Source organism: Vanacampus margaritifer, chromosome 20, assembly GCF_051991255.1.
Source record: "Vanacampus margaritifer isolate UIUO_Vmar chromosome 20, RoL_Vmar_1.0, whole genome shotgun sequence".
Classification (NCBI taxonomy): Eukaryota; Metazoa; Chordata; class Actinopteri; order Syngnathiformes; family Syngnathidae; genus Vanacampus; species Vanacampus margaritifer.
Window position 1 is genome coordinate 10700150 of NC_135451.1, and position 24011 is coordinate 10724160.

General features: G+C 39.3%; 1 long non-coding RNA gene across 2 annotated transcripts in view; it reads left to right on the forward strand.

Moving 5' to 3' along the window:
* Positions 1–24011, forward strand: part of LOC144040472 (uncharacterized) — a 118293-nt gene that overhangs the window by 30461 nt on the left and 63821 nt on the right. For both annotated transcript variants that reach the window (XR_013289744.1, XR_013289743.1), the window contains exons 3-4: positions 16985–17064; positions 22086–22198. This is a non-coding gene — a long non-coding RNA (uncharacterized LOC144040472). The remainder of the gene's footprint in view (positions 1–16984; positions 17065–22085; positions 22199–24011) is intronic.

The window sequence follows — 24011 nt, forward strand, 5'->3', positions numbered from 1 at the left end:
CTTATTCCCGGTAATGGCTTGACATGGACATTGACTTCTCAAACATTTGAATGTTTCAAACAAATCACACGAGAGATACTTAGCACAGTCCAAACAATCTCATTGGGTCAAATTAGCAGATAACACGGCGATGCGGCAGTGGACAACAATGTGTGTTGGTGTTCTTACATCGTGATGGGCCGGTGACGGACATAAATCAATACGGCATTAATGCTCTAGTGTTATGTGGCAGCTGAGTACGCCATCCATCACGCTGACTCCTTCCTTCAGCATGCAGTCTTATCTTACCTGCAGACTGAGTGGGGAGACAATGCCTTCAAAGGAAACTCTGCATCCTTGTGTGTGTGTGTGTGTGTGTGTGTGTGTGTGTGCGAGAGACAGAAAAGAGAGAGAGGTGCGCCGGGAGCGACAGAAAAAAAAAAAAAACCCGGCAAGCAGGTAGATAGACTTAATTCCTTGGAGGGTTTGAATGAATGCTGACTGCAGGAAACGAAATGCTTGTGAAAGTTATATTCTGGTGAGAAGCTTGCTCCGGGCCGTCATGCAGATGGACACACACACACACACGCACACACACACACACGCCTCATATTTAAGTACAGGCACATAGTCACTTCTCATAGACCTCACACATAAAGGGATCTTCAGACTAGCATCCCCGCGCTTCCTATCTCACCGAAAAGCACGGGGAGATGAAACATTCGCTCCAAAAAAAAGCTTTCATCATTGAGGTGTGTGCGGGCTTGTGTGTAGTGTTTGTGTAAAAATGGCTCTCTATTAAACAAACAAAAAAAACAGACTTTATGTTAGCAGAGTTGTGTGGCTGACTGACCCTTGTGGCGTGTTTAGAAAGAGTTTGTGATCTGTAGAGAATGCCTTTGTTCCCCGTGCCACCTTCATAATAAAGGTCTTGGCAGGAGACTTTGGTCCGGAGGACTCTTTATGACGCCGCGTGTGCGCGCACATACCGAAGCTCATGTTTTTTTCTTTCTTTTATCGTTGGTCTTTCTCCAATATTTTTCAGTACAACAACGGACACAATTCTCTTATGACTACCGCACCGTTTCCTTCATCTCAATGTTCAAAAATGTTTTGCAGCTCCAGACAGATTTTTGTTAAGTATTTGGCCTAAAATGGCTCTTATGACGGTAAAGGTTGCTGAACCCTGAACTAAACAAATAACTAGCCATTAAAAAAAACACTTAAGAAAGAAAAAACTCTGACAATGAACACGGTGAAATGCATTGTGGGAGTGTTTCAATTAACGTTCACGTCTGAGGGAGTGGCATCGTATTCAACGCATTGAAACTCATATCTTTATTTATTTATTTTTTATTTTTTTTTCCTGGAGAGCTCAGTATTGTTCATTCGGTAATTTTACCGATTTGACATGACATCATCATTGCTCTTTTTTTTTTTTTTGTATGTATATTGAAACTCATATCTAACTACGACGGCGTATTAGGGCTACGCATGTATATGTGTGTATGTATATATGTGTATATATATGTATATGTATATATATGTATACGTATGTATGTATGTGGCAAATTTGCGAGAAAAAAACTCAGAAACTTACGACAAATACACGTAGCGTAGCTATAGTCTGTGAGGATTCATTGGTTAATGGGACACGGTTTATTAAAGGAAAAGGCAAGATGGAGACGAATGAATTCTTAATTTAAACCTTACTCGTCATACACGACGGCAGCTAGAGCGACAACACTTCCTGATCCCCTATCAGCTGACACTAACACTAACCAATCAGGAGCTAGCATACATAAATGCAAGTGAATGACGGAGAGCAGCAGATTTGACACATCAACTTAACTACTAAAAATGTAAAAAATGTATGAATGTGTAAATAATATTCTGGAAACATAAATATACAAGTAAATATACATTTTAACGAATTAACTTAAATGCTCGATCCTCAGGCGCAAAGCGAGGCGTCTTTGTCGCTGGCCGTACCCATTGCTTTAAACATCATATGGTTAAAAAAAAATAAAAAATAAAAAAAATAAATAAATATATATATATATATATATATATATATATATATATATATATATATATATATATATATATATATATATATATATAAAACTAAATTACTTTTTCAAGGTGACAATGGCAACACAGCATGTGTACAGTACTGTATATGGTATCAGAGCTCAACTTGCTACATGACAAAACTCAGAAAATAAGTGAGCCGCCATTGGTCGGGGTTTTAAAGAAGGTTTTATGGAAATAGATGCACATACATAGCTGTAGCCATTTAAATTAGCACTTGATAGGGGTCAAATGTCACAATGTGATTATTGCATACATCACATGTAATCATTCGTCACATGATCAGCAATATTCTGACATGAACCTGCTTATTGTTTGGGGCAGCTTACATTATCTTTGAGTTGTAAACTTGAAATGGCAAAATTGCCTGGCTCACTCCAAATTGCCCGGCTCACTCACTCTGCAAAAACATTCATGCTGAAGAAGCTTTGGGGGTCACACCCTTCTATGGAGCGAGTCCAAAGCTTGCTGTGCTCGGCATCAATAGGTGATGACACCCTGCTTCGATCTTTTAAACAAGATTGTGTGGCAAGACCCTGCCTGTGTAGGAAGACCAGAAAGTGCTTTGGGTGCATTTGTAGCTTCGGACCCAATTTTTGTAACTTGAAGTTTGGCGTGACTGGAGTTTGTTTTGTTGCTGTTGTTGCTTGCTTGTTGACCCTTGACTTCAGGCACATTTACGGATAAATGTGGAGCTCGAAGAGCAAGATTTACAGGCGGAAAATATTTGAAGTTTATTTTATGGTCAGGAATATTCCTAGATTCCCCATAAAATAAATTTTTGCCCACTATATGGGGTTGTTTTCATTGGGATCCTTTTGTGTTTTCATTTGGACTGTTCTGTTTGAGATTTTGGTGGATATTTTGATTTCATCCTTTCATCATCTAATGGTTCTAAAATGGGGGTATGTGTACCCCTGGGGGTACGTGGAGGCACTGCAGGGGGTAAGTGAAAATTTTAAATATATTTAAAAAGTACATGTAAATATTACAAAATATATATAGAAATTCATGAAATGAATTTTATATTCACTAGGCTATTCAATTTCAGTGTCCTAAAAACCCAGCATCTTCCCCATACTAAAATGGTTTGACCCAACTTGTCATATGCCGCCTAGAAATCCCTGGCAATCTTGAAAACTTTATTCAAAATTCTATTATGTTGATAATTATTTGTACGTGCACAAATCTTTTTCTAAATAATTAATTAATTAATTTATTTATTTATTCTAGTAGCATCTTTATTTTTTTAAATATTTCCAAATAGTTTAAGAGACCACATAAATACAAATAGAGTTCCAAAGTTTAATAATACAGACAATGATGGCACAGCGCTCGGATTTTATTTGTTTATTTTTCTTCAATCAGAAATGCTAAATATTTCTTTTATTTTTTAAAAATATTTCACAGGAAGTACGCCACTGAAAAAAGGTTGAGAATCACTGATCTGATCAATTTAAGTAGCTAAAAAAATGTTTTTATCTCGAGTACAAAATGTAGTTTTAAATAATTGTATTTTTGAGAGGAAAAAGTGAAAGCAAGTGAAGAATGCTGAAAATTCCATGCGTGTTTCAATAATTTTAGAGGAAACAGTTTTAGGAAAAAAAAAAATGTATATTGTTTTCATTGTTGTGATGATACATATGCAAAACTACACCAAAGTGTGAAACTGCCAATGTGGAGTAACTATTTTTGACCGGCAAAGACCTTAGAACGCATTTGCAAATTTTGCAAGTTAGTAGTAGTATAATGATATTGCTTCAGTATCATGTACAGTAGATGCAATCAATTCTTGTGGCGTACCTGCAAGTTTATAGATAAATTGCATCCAGGGCTCCAATAAGTCAAAGAATGTGGTTGTCCAATTTTGTCAAAGTGATCAATGTAAGTCATCTGGTGGAAAACATTTGCACGGTCTTTTGGAGGGAAAACAAATCTAACGATTCTCAACTGGTAATTACATCATACTTGATTCATTACACCAGCTAGTTTTCAGTTAATTAGAGTTCTCCAACTCTGCTAAACAATAAAAAGTTGAATGATTAATCGAAGCTACAGAAATCTGTGAAATTCACACCACGATGAGCATAATGTAGTGTTTTGAAGTTTGGCATTCCTTCTTTAAGATATATGTACGGTATGTTTGAAAAATGACAAATATTTTATAACTAGTTTTATTGCTTTGATTATCAGCAGGTCCTGGAAAAAATATGAATGTTTTTAGTAACTCTACTATACTGTAATCTACCTGTTATTTCTTAGCACAAATGGATGTGACTCATTAAAAATCTGTAATTACGAGCGGAGCCGGAAGCTCACAGCGTATTTGATCGAAAGCACTCAAACAATGACAGTCTTTCCCATTTGCGCATCTGGATATACACTAAATCCCGGTGACAAAGGGCTGCGATAACAGTAATTGCAATTCCAAACACAATTATAGTCCTCATTTATCAATTTTCCTCTCAGTTGTTTGTGCTCATTATATTCTTGGGGTTGGAACGCAACGGGCAGCAGATTTAAATTGAAACTAGGCACGCAGCCTTTGTCACTATAGATTAATTTTGATGGTTTCCCACCTGTGCGAGAATCCCCAAGGTCAAATACTAACAAGCCAACGAGCCGCAGTCATCCACGCAGGACAACAAAATGGTCGTGCGGGTACAAGTTTTCCACTTGTCGCTGCTATGCTTTAAATCAGACATAACATTGTTTGGAACTGATGAATAATCCTAAATGACACTTTGCTAAATCCTCTTACCAGTTTTTATCGGTGACTATTGTTGAAATATTTCAGTCATCGTCTCTTAGAAGTAATAATGTGCTCGGAAACCGTAGAAAAATTAGTCATTAAATAAATATCAAGCAAAAAAAAAAAAGGATGTTTCACTCCAGATTTTGTATTCTACTATCCAAATTTATTTATTTATTTATTTATTTTTATTTTTTCTGGAGAGCTCAGTATTCATTCTGTAATTTTACCCATTTGACATGTCATCATCATTGCTCCATCCAAATTTCTGATTGTTTGTCGGAGGCGTGCAGACTTCCGGTGACGTATTTGTCAATCATTCTGTGGATGAGCTTATCGAAGGATTCTCTTTCATCCTGAGAAAAAGATGATCTCGGTCATCAAAAGAATTTTGAAAAGCCTGATCGTTCGTTCCAAGCACTCCCCGAAGACGGGGGTTAATAATTGAACTCCGCTCAAAGAGACTACAAAAGCATTCAGTTGCATCTTTGCTTGAACAGGTTTTATTATTGGAGGCAGGAATAGCAATTTAGAGGCAGGTGTGCGTCAACTACAACTAGAAAATTGTACTCAGGTGAGAGTAGTTACTTGCCAATCAACTCGGTAAAAAGTAGTCCTCCCAAATATGATGTAAAAGTAAATAAATAATCATTAGGGAAAAAAATGCTTAAGTATTGAGCAACTGCTGAATTATTATTTTTTATTGTAAAATTAGTGCATTAATTTTGAGTTAATTTAAAGTTCCTTTAACGCCACAATTTATTATTTTTTCTTAACGCACGATTAATGACCGCCCCTCACTTGGAAAGCCTGTACTGGGGGATTTCCATTCGCAACACAGCAGACATGTCCACGTCAAAATTTAGTAACAGTAAATGTAATAATAATGTATATATTTTTTGTAATTTACAATTTTAAAAATGTGCAGAATTTCACAAGTTACTTCATGTTAAGATTAGCTCTTAATAGGAAAAGAAAAATGCACTGAGCTTTCACCAACGTCTTACAAATGCAATTATGCCATCTAGTGGCAGAAAAATGACCAACACAAATCAATGTCACAATTTTTTTTACAGTACAGTACATATTTTTAATTTTATTTTATGAATTATTATGAAACGTTTCATCATTATTCAAATCAGTTTAGAACTGTGGGTAAATGAACTTGTTTGCAACATGGCCCTGGTTGATCTCTTATAGTCTGCTGCCACCTGCTGGCCATCTTTCTGTAATAACTGCCATTACTTTAGGCATCCTCTTCATGCTGCATCAAAGCCTTCTGTATGCTCTAGCATAAAAAAAAAGATATATATTTTTTTGTATAAATATGTTTTTGGGACCATGGCAATATTTAATATAGACCGTTTTTATACGTTTTTTGGGAGCAAATGTGTTGGTGAACAAGGCCCTAACCCAATAGCGCATGCGTTTTATCTCCAGAAGGGAGAAACAAGCAAGAACTGAAAGAGGCCGCAGCAAGGGCCTGGAAAATGTATATCGCCATTACCTGCCAAGGTTGCCCTTTGTCACAGATTCTGTTCATAACTTTTATGGACAGAATTTCTAGGCGTAGCCGAGGCGTTGAGGGGGTCCGGTTTGGTGGCCTCAGTATTGCATCTCTGATTTTTGCAGATGATGTGGTGCTGTTGGCTTCTTCAAGCCGTGACCTCCAGCTCTCACTGGAGCGGTTCGCAGCCGAGTGTGAAGCGGTTGGAATGAGGATCAGCACCTCCAAATCCGAGACCATGGTCCTCAGTCGGAAAAGGGTAGAGTGCCCTATCCGGGTCGGGGAGGAGGTCCTGCCCCAAGTGGAGGAGTTCAAGTATCTTGGAGTTTTGTTCACGAGTGAGGGTAGATTAGAGCGGGAGATCGACAGGCGGATCGGTGCAGCGTCTGCAGTGATGCGGACGCTGTATCGGTCCGTTGTGGTGAAGGAGGAGCTGAGCCGAAAGGCAAAGCTCTCGATTTACCGGTCGATCTATGTTCCTACCCTCACCTATGGTCACGAGCTGTGGGTCGTGACCGAAAGAACAAGATCCCGGATACAAGCGGCCGAAATGAGTTTCCTCCGCAGGGTAGCCGGGCTCTCCCTTAGAGATAGGGTGAGAAGCTCGGTCATCCGAGAGGGACTCAGCGTCGAGTCGCTGCTCCTCCACGTTGAGAGGAACCAGTTGAGGTGGCTCGGGCATCTGGTTCGGATGCCTCCTGGACGCCTCCCTGGGGAGGTGTTCCGGGCATGTCCTACCGGCAGGAGGCCCCGGGGACGACCCAGGACACGCTGGAGAGACTATGTCTCTCGGCTGTCCTGGGAACGCCTTGGGGTCCCGTCGGATGAGCTGGCTGAAGTGGCTGGGGAGAGGGAAGTCTGGGCTTCCCTGCTAAAGCTGCTGCCCCCGCGACCCGACCCCGGATAAGCGGAAGAAGACGGACGGACGGACATTACCTGCGCATAGTTTCTAGTAGCATTGATATTTCAGAGCATGATCCGAGGAACCGTTACGAACGATCAAATTCCACACTTCTGACACACAGCAAAAGGTGATAGACGGCCAAGTGTGCTGCGAATGACTGCGTGCATATACGTAAGATAGCGGCAGTGCAGATAAGCCGCAGGTTTGTTATGGATTTTTCATTTTAAATTGCCAACACAGCCATGCTGCTGTGCGGTAGGGAAAATAACACTGCATTGTTTTTGTTAACAAGCAAATGGGTTTTGTCATTTTGGGAACCCAAGAGAAATGAAGAAATACAACAGTCGCATAATTTGTGACTTCATATCTGGTTTGTAAGCGTCCGGGGGACTCTCGTGCCCTTCCGTCATGTTAAGAAAACATGAAATGTTTACATGAGCAAAATCTGGACTTTGGGACAAATAAGTGTGTAATTAATGCAAAGGCACTGGATATTAATTATGCATCAGTTAGATGAAAGATTTCCAGGGAATCCACTTGCAAGTGCAAGTATGAAAAATGTGCGCACACAAACATTCGGTCCCTTTCTCTAAAAAGCATACACTTGAATGAGGAATAAAATCCCAGCTAAAATAAATGACTGCGGGGCAATATTTGATCAAGTCAGACAGCTCTCTGCTTTTCTAATATTCAAAGGATCCTCTTGCTGCAGAAAGGGGAATAATGGAAATGTGTAATGTATTCCCAAGTAACAAAACAAATACTGTACCACGGGAGATGCAAAAAAACAAACAAACAGCTGAGGTAGGCCAGCACAGGCAGTAACCGAGTGCCATGTTATTGTTTCAGGACGTCGACTTAAAAAAACATTGGAGCAGCGAAGGATAAAAACAAACAAATGAGAAAAACAAACAAATGAGAATTATTCAAACATGATTATGACAATTTTCTACATTCCTATTATTGATCATTGTGTTTTCAGTTGCCAAAACCTTTATTAGAAAAATGATAAGTAACTATAAAGTATTTATTTTAATCATGAGCCAAACAATGTCATCTTTTCAAAAAAAATGCCATTTTAAAGTGACTTTTTCGATTTGGAGTCAGGGACTTCAAATGAAACGCATCTCCTCTTGTGTGTGATTACAAAACTTGTATCGGCAGCAATTAGGTAAAAAACAGTCACTGCATGGGCTTAAATGAAAGTCAACAGGAAAAATGAGTAATAATAGTCATAATACACTGCTCATTATTATATTATATTATATCAACCAGTGTTTGGTCACAGTGCCACTCAGTTTGTCACAAGGTTATTTATTATTATGAAGAAAAGCTAACGAAAATGAAACAAAACAATTGAAAAAAACTTTTCGTTGAGATAAAAATAAAAACTAATTATTCTTAAAAAAAAGAAAAGAAAACTGAAAAAGCAGCTTACGTTTTTAAAATAATAACTAAAACTGACTAATTATGGCGAAAATGTCCTTGATGTTCGTCCTTGTTAATCGACAACTAATCGATTATCACATTAGTTTATTTTTTGATCAACGATTAATTGATAACATATCTTTTTAATTTCAAGTTGTCCAAATGCTCTGAATTCTAGCTCCTCAACAGTAAATATTCTCTGATTTCTGTAGACCTCCATGAAAGCGGACTACTTATAGATTTTTTTGGAATCAAAATAAAACAATTGCTTTTGGTTTGGAGAACAATCATCAATATTTTTGCCGATTTTAATCACGTTACAGACCAAACGAGTAACTGTATAGTATTTTTTTCCTGATGAAAGAAGAGAATCGTTTCTTTCTTTTGGTAGTTTCCATGTTTTTATAGCAATAGAACACAATATTCTGCGGGCCTTGCAAAATCAGTCAAAATTCAGTAAAACGGGTAGGAGCAAAGGCGGTTGCTTCAGCGAAAATGTCAGAGACTGAATGAGTTAAGAACTAAACTAAAACAAAGCATTTTCGAATTTGAAAAAACTTACAAACTTGCTCTAATACGTAATTCAAAGTAACTGAATTTAAAAAACAAAAGCCAAAATGAAATAAAAACTAACTATAATGAAAACTCCAAATCCTGGTTTGTCTCAGCTTGATTTGCAGTGAAAAGTAGCACAAAAACACATTTCACATTTCATCTTTTTGGTCCTTTTTTTTTTTTTTTTAATCATAACTGGATTCCTTCATCCTTCAATATTTTTCTCTTTGCAGCAAAGGAAGGATGTTTCAAAACCATGCAGCTTTTTGAATGGCTTGAAGAGTTCTACCTACTTTGCCGGCTAATTAATTCTAGAAAAGGTCATGAGTTTGCAAGACTTGGAAAAACAGAAATATTGAGAAAATGAAATGCTCAACACGGGAATCCATCATACTGCCAAGATTTAGTGGTGGAGGCAGCCGGACCCAAACGCAGACAAAGCACGGGAAGCATCTTTATTCTTATAAACGACGAGTCAGGCATGCAGGTTTGAAGCCAACAATGAAAATAAAATATTGACAAAGAGAAAGAAAAAAAATCAGGACAGACATCCAGTATTTCTGTTTGACCTTCTATTTGAGCTATAACATTTTATTTTTACAGACAACCTAGTATTCACAGTATCAAAAGCTTTTCCATTGACACAAGTTATTTTTATTTTTTATTGATAGCATATCATCCACGCACACTTGCCAACAATTCCACAGGAACAGCTCATTTAAAACTTCAGAGTATTGCTTCGAGGTATGCAATTGTTCCTTTCTAACCTGTGACCCATCATATCGATCGTGTTAAATGACTTGATGTTAGTGACCTGATTGTACCTGACCTGGAAAATAAAATATAAAATCGATCAACCTTGTCTAGAAAGAATAATTGAAAGAGAAGGATATTGTGAGAAGAACGTCACGTTAAAATCCTTCTGCTCTCTTGTCAAACTCATTTGCTTTCAAAAACATTCTATTTTAAATATTGCCGTGGTCCCAAAAACACATTTAATTTTTTTTTATTAACATATCAAACATATTAGTATTTCCAAAAATCAGAAAGAACATTTCCCACTATTGGCTCAAAAATGTATAAATACGTTCTTCATTTTAAATATTAATATCCCAAAGACGTATTTATACGTTTTTATGTGTGTCAGGGATGTGTTTTTTCCGCTAATTCGCGGAATTCCGCTTTTTTTATCTCCCCCCCCAAAAAAAAATCCGATTTTTTTTTTTTTTTTTTTTTTGTATTTCATTGTGTATGCACATGACTCCGACAGATAACATCTTCTGCTATAACAAAGACATTTGTGGTATGCTCTAATATGAGTTACTTTTCATTTGGTCATGATACAATTATTTGTTCATGAAATTTGAACTCTTCAACATTATTTATGTGTTAACTTAGTAATCACATTAGTTAGATATGATGATATTCTCAGTGATAGTTTTTAAAAGCAAAGGCAGTCCAATGTTTTTGAATGTGACTGATTTTGAGTTGACTAAAACTGCCATTTTATATGGGATAGTTCAATATACATTGAAAATTTATGCTGTTGTTTTGTCTATTTCTTTGTCATGTGAGTGCATTGAAAGTACTTAAAAACACGGAAAACCCATGAGCATGAAAACCCTGGACCTAGCTGGGTGCCAGCGGCCCCCAGACCCCCGGCTAAATTTTCAGATAATTTCACTTTGGTCAAATCACATCCCTGGTGTGTGTGTGTTTTAATTTATGCTAGAGCATACGGAAGGCTTTGATGCAGCCAAAAGAGATCGCTTAAAGCAATGGTAGTTATTACAAACAAATGGCCAGCAGGTGGCAGCAGAGTATAAGAGATCAACCAGGGCCATGTTGCAACAAGCTCTTTTTCCCATTGTTTTCAATAGGTTTGTGAATAATGATAAAACTTAGCTATATTCTAATGCTAATTGCTGCAAGACGGAAACAGATAGAAATGTACTTTTTTTCCTGATGGAAGAAGAGACTCCAATCTTTCTTTTGGTAGTTTCCAAGTTTTTAGAACAATTCTGTGGGCCTTGCAAAATCAGTCAAAATCCAGTAAAACAGCCGGGAGCGAAGGGGGTTGCTTCAGAGAAAATGGCTTGGAGTGAATGAGTTTAGTGCTGATTTAGTCTACATAAATACACAATCTCCTTCAAATTTGAGTTATTCCTAGTTCAAAAATGTTAAAAGCCAGCTTGACTTTAAAATAAATTGTGTCCTCCCAAAACCTCCAAAATATTTCTTAAGATAAGACGGCCGAATGAAGACATCAAGACAGCTGTTGTGAAATGGACCAGATGCCAAAAAAAAAAAGCAACTCTACATGCTTGTAAACAATAGTTCTCCCTGAGGAGAGACAAAATAAAAAAAATAAAAAACAAACTAATAAAATGCGGTGGTGGCAAGATATTGAGTCGACAAACCACTGACTACAAGAAGAAACAAAACTTCACAAAATGACGCCACAGACCAAAAGTCATTGTGATCAGCTAATGGAATGTCAAAATATGATCACTGAATTAAACGGTAGTTTTTTTTTTTTTGTTTTTTTTTTCTGGGAGATCTCAGTATAGATCATTTGAAATGTCATCATCATTGTTCTCCTTTTTTTTTATTATTATTTTTTTTAAAAAAATTTTATGTGTGTTTGTGCGTGTGTGCGTGTGTGTGTGCGTGCGTGCGTGCGTGCGTGCGTGAGAAAAAAATAAAATAAATAAGAATTCCCATACCGTTCACCTAAACCGAACACTTCAAAATCCAGCCAGAGTCGTGGGGCCGCCAGGAGACCCGAAGGGGGACCAAAGAAAAGAAAGAAAAGCGAAGCCCAGCACCGACCAGACACCACCCACCGGGCCACTAACCTTCACCAACCCCAGAGACATCCAAACTCCAACAAATCAGGGAAACCTCAAGGGCCCAAAGGAGAAACTGAGGAAAGGTAGAAAGGACAGACGAAGCAGAGTGAGATCCACAGACACCAGCCTCCACCGAATCAATGACCTGAGGGAGAAACAAATTGTGTCTGAGTCTCGATAGATGCTGGTGTGGTGGATCTAGCATGCATGAAAATCTCCACCAAAGAGGGGAGCCGTCGACCCCCGCCAGGACAGAGCAAGCGCAACACCTCAGGGCCCCCCAGGCCGCGGCCGCGCCAAAGGACGACCCCCGGGCCCCGCAGCGGCCACCGGCCGGAGACCAAACCCCGGAGCAGGAGCGCCCCCCACCCCAACGCGGCCCGCGCCCCCAACCCAACGCAGCAGGACGGGGCACTGCAGGCCCACCAGGCACCCCACCGGCCCACAACCCCGCTCCCCCCGCGAACCCCCCATCCGCCCCCCCACCCCAGCCACCCACCCCAACCCAGCCCCAACCGCCCCCAGGTCCCCAAATCCCCAGACACCCTCCCCACCCCAGCACCCCCCACCCCGATTAAACGGTAGTTAATGTGGGCCAATGCGCTTGTTCTCTTAGCATCGCGTAACCGCCAAATGTGTTTAGCAACTTATTGTGTTCACACACCTGCATCTCCATTTTGAAGTTATTTCCTGCAAGTGTAATCTTTTCCTCCTGTCGCCACTGAAAAAGGAAGCAGAAATGTCACCTCTGAGAGGGATTAGACTCGTGTGAGGCAGTGAAAACAAACAAACCCAACATATTCCTCATGCGCTAGCATTTTATTTGTCGGGGTTTGCTCTTCTTTGCCCACCAACAGTTTACATGATAGGATTGTATCGTGTGAATTAGTATACATTTTAATTACGGGTAAAGATGTCAAATCCCCGTGTGGAACTTTTGCAATGAGTTGTACTTTTGATATTATATGTATTTACGATGGTCAAGTTGGCCATTCCTGCCATGGAGGTTATTTCCCATTTCAATCCATCTCTGTGTAAATATCTACTTTGTGTCAGACTGGATGAAAAACAACCAGGTCATTTAAATTCTCCCTTCATTTTGTCTGGGAGAAACAGATAGAGAAGCACAATTTCCATTTAGATTGTTTCAACAGGAGTAAATTAACAGCAACAACGCACCCCAGCCAATGTACTTGTACTGAATAATATCTACTGTAGATTAGCAGCGGCGCAATGCTAAGGCAGGGCTCTGATCGTTTTTCAATTTAGCCGCCAATTAAAAAATGCCGCTAAATTAATAAAGTGAGTTGATTATACTGTATTCAAGGATGATGGTTAGGCTGACCAGACGTCACAAATTTAACAGGGCGGTCCAGTTTTTGAGCCTTGTGTCCCGTGTCATGGTGAGATTTAGCTATACCAATTGTTTTGACCCACTTTTTTTTTTTTGTCAAGTCTGCAAAGCCAGTTGTTTGCACCATGTGCATGTCAATCGCACAGTTGTCATAGCGAGTCATACGATAAATCCATTGAAAATGAATTTAAGTGTTAAATCGCTAGCAGGTGAGGTTTCGTCATACCAGAACTACAACTACTACTAGTTAGTCATGGGAACTGTAGTCCTGTGGAAGTAAATCTGTGCCATCAGACTTTGAATTTGTAACACTGAATTTTTTCAGCATAAAAAATTCAAGATGTAGAAAAAAAAATCTGCATTTCAAAAATTCAAGTTCAAATTCAGATTTTTTTTTTTTTTACATTTAATATTTTTATATTTAATGTAAAAAAAAACATGTGACAAAAGGTCTGTCTCAAAAAATTCTGTGTAAAAAAAATTGCCAGCAAAAAAAAATTCAATGCTCTAAATTCAATTTCTATGGAAGCGGGTTTGGGCCAGTCAAGAGAGAGAGAGAAAAGGTTTGGCAGAATCCTCACTTTCATTCTCAGAATTCTCACTTTAAAGTCAGTATTCCAAGATTAAAGTCACAATGCTCACTTTAGAATTCTGACTTTAAAGTGAGAATTCTGACTTAGAACTTTATTGTCAGAATTCTCACGTTATTCTCATAAATAAAGTCAGAACTTTATTCTCAGAATTCTGACTTAATAGTCAGAATTCTTTACACTTTGACTTTAAAGTCAGAATTCTAAAGTGAGAATTCTGACTTTAAAGTGAAAATTCTGAGTAGAAAGTCAGAATTCTGAGATTAAAGTTAGAGTTTTGACCGTTTGAAATTCTATGATGAAAAAAAAAAATCAGTCACAAATTCAAAGCAGAAAAGATTCAGTGTTACAAATTCAAACTCTGATGGCACAGATTTACTTCCATAGATATTGGTGAGTACATTGCCTTGTTTAGCACTGTTAAACTATCAACCAAGATAGCATTTAGCATTAGCTAAAGTAATAACACAACTTCGATTGACTATTGACAGATTAAATGTGTAATAAATAGTTCTTGGTGAGATTTTTCAGCCAAATTGTAGTATCCCCAGTTTTTAATTTTGAAAATCTGGTCACCCTTGCCTGAAGTCAGACTTTTCATAGAAGTCCCGTTCGAGAGCAGGTTGAGAGCTAGTGACCCATATCATTGAACACAATTTCAAGAGGGACTATTTAACTTGAATTCACAATTTCACCAGCACGAGGATTCAGTAAAAGCCTGAAATGAAACCGAGGAGGAAACCGAGGAGAGCAGCTGTGAAGAGATGTTGAAGACAGACGGAAATGGTAATGGCAAAGTAATGCAGCATTGCTCAGGCTTTCGCCCGCTCTCCGTGCAGACAGCTTCACGAGGTGGCATATGCTCCAACAGATGGAGATCTCAGTGTGACTTTGCCAATAAAGATACTTTCACTTGACTTGGGCCGTCTTAACCGTTCCGATTACCTGCTAAAGACCACATATTGGTTTGGTGTGCCTTATGATAAAGCGAGTTCCGGATTGAGCAGACGGCCAGACCGCCTATACCTTTGCAGAGCAAGGGCCGGCCCACAGCGTTTTCCGTTAAGCACCAGACATTCCCCAGCACTAAATTAAACAGAAGCCATTTAAAATTCATGACAATGAGGATGGAAAAGGGAAGCAAATGCTGCATCCATTAAGACATTTGTCGCAGTCTTTATGGGTCCACGGGGGTTTGAAACGGAGGGGGGGAAAACAACAACTGTGTGGCTGTTGATAAGATACAGCCAACTGCTATAATTGACATTAAGATATAACTCATTCACTGCCATTGACGGCTATAGACGTAAAAAAAAAAAATCATTTGAACTATTTCTATTAGTATAACATTTATTCCACTTTTGTTAACAAAAGTATGAAAACCTAGAAAAAAAAATATTACACATTTAGAACAGATATAAAATTTCTGATTAATCATGAGTTAACTAGAGAAGTCATACAATTAATTACAATTAAAAATTTTAATCGCCTGATGTGATTAAAAAATAATAAGAATAAGAAAAGATTATTAAAAATTTGGGCGATCAGGCTAAGTTAACTCGTTAACATTTCTACCTGTTCTAAATGTACAATAAAAAAATTCTAGGTTTTCATACTCTTGTTAACAAAAGTGGAGAAAAAAAAGTAAAATTATTGAAATAGTTCAAATGAATCTTTGACGTCTATAGCCGTCAATGGCAGTGAATGAGATAAGAATGATCCGTGTTGTTTCAAGAGGGATGGCTCCGTAGCAAAAATGTCAGCGTTTCTGACAGGAGAGGGGGGAAAAAGACGATTTGATGCGTCTCACTTCTCAAACTACAAGCGTCTAGCGCTTTAGTGTGAACTTTCAAGATTGACAGGTCGCAGAAAACCTTCGAGTAGAATGTCATTAAGAAATCCCTGAGCAGCTAGAGTGAAAGCAGAGTGAGCTATGAGGTGAAAAAAGGTGCTCAGAACATAGCCCACACATGTTTCCTATCTCTGACAGGAAATCTTTTGCCTCTCTGACTATGTGGTTTGAGTGCAGGTGATGGGAACAGACAGTACAGACGGCCCGATGTACCAAAAATGGTAAATGGACGGCATTCACAGGCATATCGCGTATTTCTTCCGAGAGGCACTCTAAGCGCTTTCACAATGTCGCCTTATCCGCAAAATGATAATGGCGCATGTTGCCTGATGACACAGTACAAGAGGTTCAGCATCTTGTTCAAGGACACTTTGACAGGACTTGAGAATAACTGGAAATCGAAGCAGATATTTTCCCAATTGCTGTCGGGCAATTCTCTCACTTGAGCCAACGTAATATCGGGTGATTGTGACAATGCAATAAGTCTGCAGTTATTTGGGTGTTCTGGTGTCTCAGACATGTGGGGCTTGGGTTTTTCCTCAAATTTATAAATACTGTAGCCAGTGTCTTGAGTATTACCAATTAAAATAGACCAACACTGACATTGGCCACCCAGCGAGTGCCAAAGCACGCAATATTTTATTTTTATTTTTTTATTTTTTTATGGAGAGCTCAGTAGTGTTCATTCAGTAATTTTACCGATTTGACATGTCATCATCATTGCTCTTTTTTTTAATTTAATTTTTAATTTTTTTTGTATGTGTGTGTATTCATTAGTTCACCTAAAACCTATTAAAAAATCCCATACCGTTCACCTAAACCGAACACTTCCAGCCAGAGTCGTCAATATTTTTCTATCAGTCTTGTTAGCCAACAGAGGGGTTATAAAATTTGGTTGTACCAACACATCGAGAGCTGGCGTTGGCCTTGTCTTCAAAAACAAGCGAACATAACGCAACCTGCAGATTTGGAAGAAGACGATTTCAGGCACATTTGGCACCACGTTGAACTTTGTTTGACACTTGCAGAGGCACCGCCGGCTATCTTTCTTTGAGGCATTTAACAGGCAAATTTCTAAAATGTTGTGGTCATTAAAATAGTATTTTTCTGCCTTCAGGTTTACTCTTGATTTCATCTGGACTTGGACTTGCACCAGGACCTTGTGGACTTGTGAACGTGATTTATACTTGATAAAAGGTGGGCTTGACTACAGCGCTGACAGTTTTTAGAAAAATAAATAAGTCATCCACATCTAACCTCAGAAGTGCGATCAAGCACACGTATAAGCATGCAATAATTCTGACGACTGGACCGAGGTCCGGAAAACATGAAAATTTTCAAGCCATTTCTCAGAGACCACAATTTAAGTTTGGAGCCAACACCAGTGTCGATGTCTTTGGCAAAACCCACTTATTAACCTCCACATACAAATGCAAAAACAGAGTATTCACAGATCTTTACTCTGGTCTGAGATTTTTAAAAGAATCATTTTTAATGCCATAAATCTGCGCTCTTGTGTGGATGACAGGCCAAGTCGTAGAAAAATATTCCACTACGAGTGGACAAGGCCTCAGTCACGATGATGAATACTTGTGTGTGTGTGTGTGTGTGTGATCCAAAAACACTGCCAGAAGTAGAATGCGGGGAAGGAATAGGCAATCATTCTTTCTATTCAAGGAGATCCTTGCAGGTAAAAATTGAGAACTCAAGCAAGAACTAAAGAGAATTGATTGTGAAGTTGTGATTAATTCTCCATCCATCTATTTTCTATACCTCTTGGGTAAGGTGGAGCCTATTCCAGCTGATTCTGGGACAGAGTTGAGTTATACCATGAACTGAATCACAGGCCACATGCAACCATTTCACACCAATGAACAAATATTCAGAGTATTCAGTTATGCAGTTTTTTTGGAATGTGGAAGCCAAAGAACACAGAGATGAGAAAATGGCCAAGATTCACAACTGTTCCACTCTGCTCCGCAGAAAATGTTTTTTCCACAATATTTTTTTACCCTAGTTTTCAGTTTCAGATAGTCAGGTCGTATTTCTGTCATTCAGTATTTCGGTTATCAATGATCTTTTGATAGGCACTTCCTATCTGAAAGATTGTTTTGGGTAGCATTAATTTTGCATTCTTGATCACTAAAAGTGAAAAGCTCAGTCCATTTTTCCACTTTTGTATGCGTGATTATGTTGGCGGTGGAGTGCAGCGTTCATGCATGTGCACGTCATTGGATAAAGTCTCATTTTATAAGAGGATTCCATTTTCCAGAAAGCACTGCACAGATTTCCATCTTACAATAGCACTGATTACCCCCACTCTCTTTCCCGTGTTAGAATAAACATGATACAAACGGCTTACTTGCAGCCAATGGTTGATGATGGGTTTGCTGGAGTGAAGATAATCAGTCTTCGTTACTTTCCATCTCCTCTTCCACACAAAGAGTCAGAGGATAGGGAATTCGGAGACACCAGGTATACACTAATTATTTGCTTCACTGTCAAATATATTTACCATGGCTGAAGAAACAAGGCAGCGCCGGGATTGAAGCCGTATCAGAAGCTTTGATTTAGTCACACTTTGGCAGAGACTCACTCTGCTCACAATGCTCTACATTTTCCCAGAAATGATTAGAGAGTAATGATTCACGGGTAGGACTGAGAGACTGCTGGGGTAATCATTAAGCCGTACTTTTCCACATTTAAAGCTTTATTCGGAATAGGAGCTTTAGACGGGCTTTGTTAAATGCCAATGTTTTATAAACTCTTCCTGGGTATTTTGGGGAGAATTTTTTTACTCTGGTTTGGGATACAACCAAGCATCAATTGTAGAGGAATACATGGAGCAGTCTGTCTGCCTAGCTATTTAATCTTTTACAACGCTTATCCTGTTCACTGACCTATTTTCCAGCTGAAAGGTGACTATCACACTAGATTGGTTGCTATTGGAATTGACAATTGATTCCTTACCAGCTGGAAGTTTGCGTGTTGTGTTGCTGTAATAGACCCCAGAGAACTGCTATAATGTACCAAATGAAGTACTGCAACGGTCTCTTGTTCGCAAAGTTATCAGAACAAGTTAGTAGTTCAATGAGTCAAGGTGTCTTGAAAATTTTCCAGAGATTGGCTTTAGCCATAGTTGCTTCTACTCACCAACACCAAATACATCTGAATTCCAACAGGATTAGGGAGACATCACGAGACCAGAGGAAGAACTAAAGGAAGGAAAATGAGTGACTTCCACAAATGCCAACCTCCACTGAATCAGTGACCAGAAGCAAATTATTTTGTTTCAGTTAATTCTGTTGTGGTGGGTCTGGCATGCATGAGAACCTCCAAGGTCCCTCGGGCCGTGGTAGCACCAGGGCACCCCCACAGGGGCCACTGGCCGGAGAGCTAACCCAGGAGTCCAGAGCGACCACTACCCCCAACACACAGCCGACGCCCTGAGCCCAATGCGGCAGAACGGGCCACAGTTTTGTCATTCTCCCATGCTGTGTTGGTCATCCCACAAACACCGCACACTGTAAAAATATTCTTGGTCCAAGTCCAGAATTTAGATCTGTATGAAAAAACACCGTTACCATAAGACTGCTGTAGGCTACAACGTTCTCCTGACAGGCATTGGTGTCAGAGACCACACTCCGATGTACATTGTAGCTAAAGCTGAAAAGAAGTTACATCCTGTCCTATTTACTTCAGGGCACGACCACGTTTACAAAATCAAGAATCGGTCACTTGCTGACTGGGGCCCAAACAAAAGAGCTGCAACAATTCCTCATCAAATGAGTAAAGATTCCATTTCTCCAGGGGAAAACCACACAATGAAGAGTCAGGTGGGTTAATGATACTCTTGAATAACTCCCCATTCCGGCTATTTCAGGTTGGCTTTTGGAGGACGGGAAAATAAAGAAACTTTAAAAGCAAAGAAGAAGATCATGCTCTGTGACAGTGATCTGTTTTGTATATTCAGTCACTACTGCTTAAGCGATTAAAAAAACAAACAAAAAAAACAATTAGGCGACGGTATATTTAGAAGGTATTATTATGTATGAGATTCATTGTTCTCCTTGAGAACACAAGTAACTGTAATTAAAGCAAACTCTGGGTTACATCCGTCTTTGTTTTTGGTGATGCATGGATATGTTGAGTAAGGTAAACATCATAGGACAATCATGGTGGTCAAAATTAGATGTTGTTTACCACCATATTATAAACCCTCTTCATTCCTGTTCAGTGTTGATATAATGAAGGGTTGTTATTTTATTTGCAACCAAAATGATCACTGAAAAATGGCATTGGCATCAGGGATTTGATGTTGGATTTGATGATAACGATATAAAAGACATCTCACACGGACCTTACATTATTATTTGACTTCTGATGTGAACCGAGAACAGCAGCAAAGCACATAAACAGTCTCTCAGAGGAATTCAAGTCTAGTGTCCGAGCAGCTACCACTAGATGTTGTAAACGAGATCCCCGTGCAGGATTAAAGATGCTTTTACGCATCTGTACTTGCCCTGCAGTGTTGTGTACGTCCGTTTTTATTTTTCACAGAGCTACACATTTTCAGATTAGTTCTACCCTGTCTGCCGCTATCCAGTCCGCCTAGATTCTTGCATTTACTTTATAATTGCGTTTGCAATAGGTGGTAATATCCTTTATATTATCTAATAAGAAAATTTGAGTTTTGAGTGATGATTTGAATATGGTGAGGGAGTCTGCATTTCTAATGGTGTGGTAGTGATCAGGGCTGGACTCGCATAAAAAAAATCGGCCCTGGCATTTTGACTTATGCCCACCGGCCCGGCCTGGCTCGACCCGACTCCTGCCTATAATATCTAACACATTGTTCTGCCACTGATATTTTGACTGAGGTTCAGTTTGCTGTCTATATTCAAAGTGGATTAATGGACTAGTCCCTATAAATAGTGGGAAATCTCTTGGGGTAAAATGGAGAAAAATACGCCGGCCCACCGGGCATCTGCCCTGGTAGTGTTCCAAAGGTGGGGTAGATGACGGACGGGGGTGTAGTAGTCAAATAGATTAGGATGACCTAAATCATTGCTAGCCCACGGGCCAGGTCCAGACTGTAAAAGCCTGCCACAATTCTACCTTGACTTGGGTTCAAAATGACTTATTCATCATAAAAAAAATACGGAAATCAAATGCGTTAACAGATATATAACAGGGTGATGATACGGATTCACAAATTAAAAAAGGAATTGTAACTGCCACACATTCTTGCTAGATACAGTGAAGCTGGTGATAGTTTTGAGCCAGTTAAGTAAAGTTGTGGTAATCAAGACGGGATGTGACTAATGTAATGACCAAAGGTGTGCGCGTCAATGAATTTTGAACGTCCGTCATTCGTCAATAGTCGGCCCACCCTTGCGTCATCGTCAATCTGTCAATATGTCAAGCTGAACCGCATTGTGATTGTCAAGACGTCATTTTTCAACGATGGAATGATTTCGTCATTCGTCAGCAAAACGGGCATTTTGTCATTGACGAAATGACGATTGGATTGACGATTACATTGACAGACAAAAGCAATGCTTGGCCCGTCAATTTTTCATAGTTTCACGTCGTCGATAGATGTCTCTTAATAACGTTTCTTCATTTGTGACCATTTTGTGACAACATTAATGGTCTTCTTTACCAATGAGTATCGAAACATCCCATCGTTATGTGACTGAATTTGCTATTAGAGTCCTGACAAGGAAGTGAGTAGTGATCTTTTGACCACGGCTGCTTTTTCAAAATGTTATTGCTTAGACTAGCTTTGTGGTCTTGATGTGTTGGAGCAAGTCTACTGTAGTAGCAACCCGATGAACTCGAACGGCAAATATGGGAAGCTATGCCTTCTATCTCATTTGTGGTCTTGAGTTGTTTCTAGAGTTGCGGGACAATTAGAAGCGATCTCATCTGATTGCAGATATAGGAATCCTTTTGCCAGTGAGTTGGTACGGTATGACCATGTGTCAATTATAAAACAAAACCTTGCGATGAAAAACATATCTGACGAGGTATTTTAAGATTTGCGGTTCAGCTGCAGGCTAGCTAGCGCGAGCAAATTACCATCAATGGGTATGCAGCAGTTAGCCTACCACCCCGTGTATTGAAGTTGAGAATTCTGTCATCTTTACGCCTTCACCAAGCTCCTTCCCCTCCTTGGAGAAGCCTCATTTGCACTATTCTTTGATTTCTTCAAGTGCTCAACACCATTCAGCATGGACTTCTGAGAGACAATCCGGAGCACACAAGCTAGGAGCAGGATCTCGGCATGTGGATTTGGCAGTACCCAGAAAACATCGGCAGTTGTGAGGTCAGTGAGTTGCATACATTACATGTACCTCGCCATTTTAAGGTGAGCATTTTGACAACCAAAATCAACAATCATTCCTTATTCCCACTTGAAGTAGTCATGTTGGGAATTTAGGAAAATAGTATATTTGAATGCATGGCCAATTCTAAAAGCCAATCCTATCTTTGATGAGCACTCGGGCTACCACATGAGGATCACATCAGAGGGCCTCTAGACCAAAAAAAAAAAAAGTTTGTGTTGATGAGTAAACACAATATTTGCCAAATAAACTTATCCTTAACTCCCCCTCTCTCTTTTTCCATATTCAACCATTGCATGCAGGCAGACATCAAAGGCAAGTTTGCCTCTGTGATTTGTGCATGGTCGCCCAGTGGTTGTCGGATACCGCTCTTTTTAGCATCCTCCATGTGGAACATGCACATTATTTGCACAGTACGCATTCATTTGCCAGCGCCGAGCGGTGGCCGCGTACTTTCGCTAACGGATGCCGCAATGTGTTTGCTCGGGCTAATTGGGTCCCGAAGTAAAGCACCCGTAATGAATTTTCTGCCGGCGCAATTATGGCGTTATCATAACACACCGCCTTATTAAAAATGACAAGGAAGTGGCAAGTTCTCAAGACTTAAACAAACAAGCCATTAATTAATCATCTAACATGAGGTGTCAACATATGTGCATGTTCCCTCTGGGACTGACTAAGTAAATTGAATAATCAGCATGCACTGGTGCAATATAAAAAAATAATTTGAGGGCAAAAATTAACTATCACTAATTAAATGCAAAGCAATAGAAAGGCAATCCTTGTTTTCAGGTCTTTCCTGTGGAGCTTGGTTAGCATATACTGTAGACAAACATGACTCACCAGGGGTGAGGATCAAACCCACAACCTCAAGGATGGAGACAAATACTCTACCCATGAGCCATGCCGCCCCTATTTACTCTCATTCAGTTCTCATTCTCATCCGCATCCGATTGCTAGCACTAAGGTGTGTTTTTGTTGTACCGGAACTAGAACTTTTTGCTGCATCGGTGTCTAAGAATTATGGGAAATGTAGTCCTACAAGTCTAATACAGTGGTCACCGGTCAGACCCAACGCAAGCTTTTCTGGCAGCATATTTCCAATGTTACAATGTGGGACTGGCGCGACTAAAGTGACACATCCAACTCTCAATATGTACTGGGATCGGTAAAATTGTCACCATTGCTGTTGTTGAAATACATTTTTCAAAGAATTTATGTTTAGTGCTGTCACTATCGAATATTTTTAGAATTGATTAATCTATCGATTATTCAATCGATTAATCGACTAATAGGATTCATTTTAGTTTTGCATTAAAGTGTATAACAAAATAGATTTTTCCCCCTGAAAATTATTCACACAAAACCCCATAATGACAATATGAAATACATAGTCGTTATTAATGTAAAATAAAATAAAAAACGTGCACTTTTGGCAGCAATTATAGCCTCAAGTTTTTATTGAACATGGTTGGCAGAACATCATTAGTCAGTTTTACCCAATCCCATCTCAGTCCGATTTTCACTCAGGATTTCTGTGTACATTGCTGTATTCATCTTTCCTTCAATCCTGACTAATTTCCAAGTTCGTGCCACTGTAAAACGTTCCCACAGCCTGATGCTGCCTGCGCCCACCATGCTTGACTGTAAGGATGGTGTTGGCCAGGCGATGAGCGGTGCCTGATTTCTTCAAACATCTGTTATTCATGGTCAATCTTTGCCTCATCAGACCACTTTGTCTCTAATTCTTTGAGAGTCCTTCAGGTGTCTTTGGGAAAACTCCAAGTGGGCCAG